The sequence below is a fragment of the Aedes albopictus genome, chromosome 2 (genome assembly GCF_035046485.1).
Source record: "Aedes albopictus strain Foshan chromosome 2, AalbF5, whole genome shotgun sequence".
In the NCBI taxonomy this organism is placed as follows: domain Eukaryota; kingdom Metazoa; phylum Arthropoda; class Insecta; order Diptera; family Culicidae; genus Aedes; species Aedes albopictus.
Genome location: NC_085137.1, coordinates 372,686,433 through 372,691,149, shown reverse-complemented (window position 1 = coordinate 372,691,149; position 4,717 = coordinate 372,686,433). Strand labels below are relative to the sequence as shown.

General features: G+C 38.9%; 1 long non-coding RNA gene across 1 annotated transcript; it reads left to right on the top strand.

Moving 5' to 3' along the window:
• Positions 1–1,756: 1,756 nt before the first annotated feature.
• Positions 1,757–2,436, top strand: LOC134287266 (uncharacterized). Its single transcript, XR_009997170.1, has 3 exons — positions 1,757–2,047; positions 2,115–2,184; positions 2,245–2,436. It is a non-coding gene; the product is annotated as an uncharacterized LOC134287266 (long non-coding RNA).
• The last annotated feature ends 2,281 nt before the right edge of the window (positions 2,437–4,717 follow it).

Below are 4,717 nucleotides of genomic sequence, written 5' to 3'. Positions count from 1 at the left end.
TCAACTCTAACGTGAAATTTGTAGGTATTATTTTACGCTAGTGCAAGCTGGTGTGTATCAGTAGATATCTGTCAACGGCCACAGTAGGATACCCAATACAATACAATAGGATACCCCAAAGTGGAGCACCATCGCCGATGCCATCAAAAGCCGCAAAGAACAGTGATTCGGAAGCGAAAGTGGAGGTGGATCAGCCACACATTAATCAGCAAGCTAACTTTACATGGAAACCCAGCAAAGCATACAGAGGCAGAACCAGTGGCGTATTGGTGCAGCCTCAATAAAGAATTGAAAAAAAAAAAAAAGACGAGGAAAAGACGATAGCCTTGAAGCGCAAGACTAAAAGTGAAATTTGAAATTTCTCAGAATAAGCTGTATGGTGGACTATTTATTATTAGTTACAAGAAACGAATTAAAATGCGATGAAAATTGTGTTCTGAAATATTCAAGTCGAAATAAATATAATCAACATGTAATTGCATGACCCTGTTAGACGGTCCTCCGACAAGTCACTCAAGTCAAGTAAAATTCCCAGCTCGTAAATCATTTATATTGATTGAATTCATAAGTTAAAGTAGGTTAATAAAACCCATAATTTGTGATGTCGTGCTAAGGATCTATCCCTGCAGTCTGTCCATTCCCATCATTTGCCTTGAACCACTTCGCTTCCAGCACCTACCTAGTGCAATCGGCTTCTTCCTCCCACTCGGAGGGAACTAATCCAGGAGTGCTCGCACAGGTCGCTACAAATAACGTTTATTCTCACCAACATCACCATTACCGCTTCACCAACCACCATTAATCACCTTTTGTGGGACGAGCGCACCGTGAAACTTTGATGAATGTCAAATTACTTCCAATATTAAAAGGTCACATCATTTGTCTTACGGAAAAGGACCTGTAGATACACACAGCTCCACCGCATCGTCGTCGGTGCCGCACCTTCAAGGAAGAAGAAAAGCACAAGGTTACCTTCACCGGCGTCGTTTCCGTGGCTAGAGCTAGGTTATCCATATCCGACACGGGCGATCATCCCCGCGGAAAGGAACCGCATTTTATTCATCATTTATTTTGATTTATAACGGGAGTTTATCCATTATGAAAGAGATCTCCGCATCGTCAGGAGACGGACTCTGCGTGCAATTTGTCAGACGGTAATTTAAATCACTTCACTTGCTTTTTGCTGTGGAATCATTCACGGCTCGGTGGCTTACCTAGGGGAACGTAGTAGATAAATTCGTTCCGAAGAGTGTTTTGGAATTCTATCTATTCATAAGCATGATTGAAGTGCTTAGGAATAGCTTCGGTAATGGATTTCTTCCAACGGAATACCAAAACTTTCTACATAAACCCAGCTAAATGGTGCCATAAGGATGTGCTTATTTGGTTTCGAGAATGTCTTTTTGATATGGTTCTCCCTACATCTATAAAACCAGCAGTCAGCCCTTCCATCCAGATAGGTGCAATAATGCTGAAGCAAAAAGGCACAGGAATGTGCTCTTATTAGTGCATACAGTTTGAGGTAAACCGTAAACTGCAAGAGCTGACCACCCGGCTCGACCCTTCCCGAGCAGAAGAGAATAACAACAGCATAACAAAATGCGTTATTTTGGCAAATTAACTACATAATGGAATTAGTTATTTTTATGTTATTAACATAACATATTGAGTTATAAACTTGTCTGTCATAAGCGGCAAAATAACAAGTCACATAACAAAAATTTGTTCCTAGAAAATCAATTTAATAACATGTTGAATGCGCAACGTCGACCAGCGAGCCCACTCTTCCCCCGATTGAGTCTGCCACAAATGCCAGACACTCCCATTGTTCAACAGAGGGATCGTCGGGGCAATGATTGTTCATTGCCCAACAGCACCCTGGGTGCAGCTTTGCCTATTTGGACTACTTGCCGAGCCGAGACAATAGACGATACATCAACAAACGTGCAAGTGGATCGAATTGGGTGCCCAAATTGAATATCGTTCCTATTTTGTTTCTTTCTTTTTATTATATTTGTTGAACTACTATTATTCGCTTATCCTAACGGTAAGAAACAACATGCAATGAATTTGATAACCTATGTAAAACTTAACCTAAGTCATGCCTTAACTAGAAATCGATGATTGAAATTGGAGCCTAAAGGAAGAGTGCATAGTTGTGTGAATTAAAACTATTGCAACAAGGTGAGACAAACAAATTAAAACCAGCGAAACTATTATCTGACAATTATCTAACTAATTAAGGTATCCACGTCAGGAGTAAAAAGCATTACCGCTTAAATCTAGTGCACCAATTGTTGTGCGATAGTGAGGAAAAACTAAAGTAGGTATTATTATTTACATGGCATAACCTCCTACTAAATCTTCTTTATGTGCTATCGCAGGAATTTTGTAATACGCAGAATAAAGTATTAACAAAATTGGGAACCCTCGCTTCTATCGACAACAATAACATGTTTTGTTAGTGTCAATAACAACTTAATAACAGTGAATTTGGGAAATATTTCAAGAACAAGTTTTGATGCTAAAGAGTTATTGATAACATCCCGAAAGCAAAATTAGTTATGATATCAAACAATCGCACATGCTGTTGAATAGGATGCTAAAGTGGAGGCGATATGCGTACATTTTACCCGTGGTTAAATGAAATCATGTACGCATATGGCCTCCACATTAGCATCCTTTTCTACATCATATATGACTTCGTGTTGGCTGAGATTGCTACACATATTTAGACTAGCATGTGAGAATGACGGAACAATCATTGCGAACTTCAATTTCTCTCTTCCCTCATAGGCGTATTTTTCACTATTCATGTGATCTTTTACCACAAATAGGTAGATCCGACTTCATCCTCTGGAACGACAAGGAAAACATGTGAAAATATAAAATATTTCTCTTATATTTTCAGCATTCGAATTTCGGTCCCCATACAGAGTTCCTCGGATCATTATCATCGTTTGACGAATTCTTTTCAAGATTACGGCTCAGCTATGGATTATTTCCGGAAGAGCCTTTATTTAGTTTTAAATATTGTTTATAATGTTTTTCGAAAAGATAAAGAGGCTTTGTGCCTTTTTGAGAACGATTTCACGCATAGTTTTCGAAATCACTCAAAGGGGTTTTCCCTCTTCCCAAATTTATAGTTAATTTTTTTTTATCTGTATTAACGAGATTTTTAGCCCTTGGCTAGTTCATCTCGGGACCCACGCACCCATCACACCAGGTCCGCTCCACGTATAGTTAAAAATAAATAAATAAATAAATAAATAAATAAATAAATAAATAAAATATTTCTGAAGCATTACTTGCGAAATACTGTAAATAACGTTGTTGAATGATGTATCAGAAGGCCGGCTCCAGAGGCACGTTATCCTCCATTTGGGACATTTGTGCCATTAAAATATACATTTTTAATATATAAAAATGAGTTTGAAGTTCCTTTGAGGCAACAAAAGTCAAAAACGGGTGGACCGATCAGCATGATTCTTGCACGGTTTGGTTCGTATTCGTGTTGGCTGTGTTTATATGTACAAAAAGTTACGAAAATCAACTGTAAAAGTAAGAAAATTGTTAAATTAATGATTTTTCATTAGCTGGGAAGAAAATCAACACGATCGAAATAAAACCAATCTAGAGTGCGGTGCAGAAATGACCCCAACAGTTGTCAAACTACCACAGCTTGGCAAGACAAAGATTACCGGGACAGCTAGTTTTTAATATATACATTTTAAATACATTTTTGCTGTATAAGAATGGAATCAACCATTCTTAAGCAAACTTTAGCTTAAGAAACTGTTGTTCAGTTACTTCTGTTCCTTGGGATAGCATAAAGTATTTGTACACTCTCAATAATACAATAATAGTCAAACTTGTTCCACAAAAAAAATGTAATATTGATATGTTATTTAATGGCTGTATATCAATAGCTTGGTCAGAACAAAATAAGATTGTCCAACAAAACATGTTATGGAAACGTAATGCCTTGATAATACAATAATAACAAAACGAGATATAAAAACAGGTTTTGTAATTTCGTAGTTATTAATTTGATATTCCCCTCTGCTCGGGTTCATCGCGTGCAGCAAGAATACAAACCACCGAAAACCAAACGTCTACCATCTGGAAAATTTCATCTCATCCTATCCGGCCGGTTGAGACAGAAGAAATAAAATCCCAGGGAGAGTAGTTATTATTAAATTCCATTCCCGGAATCGAATCCCATCGCCATCATCGTCTGCTTCCGTAGCCGGTCAAGTCAAGCGCATCCACTTGGGCCTAAACGAAATTTTCAGTTCAACATCCGATTATCATCCCCTCCTGGTCCTGGACGACGATAGGAGCGAAGAAAAAAAAAACCGTTGTAGTAACACCAAATCCGTACAACCACAGACATCGATGCCAGCCAGTGACGGCTGCTAAACTGTAAACATCAGTCCGCAGTGTGAAAACGGGGTAGCCGGGCACCAAAGCGGTGTAATAAGCGAAGAATTGAAGAGGGTTATTTTCTCATTTCTGACCGGTCGGTCGCTGCAACCCTCTTCCGTTCGGAAGCTGGACAAAACGGATGCATACTTCCCTCCGAAGCGGTCAGTGTAGTGTACGTCCCGTTCAAGATCCCAATTCGGAACTGAAGAATGCGGTTTTGTGGCATCGTCTGGATATGTCTGCCAGGAATGATTGGAATTTTCACGAAAACAACAACGGCTGTTCGGAT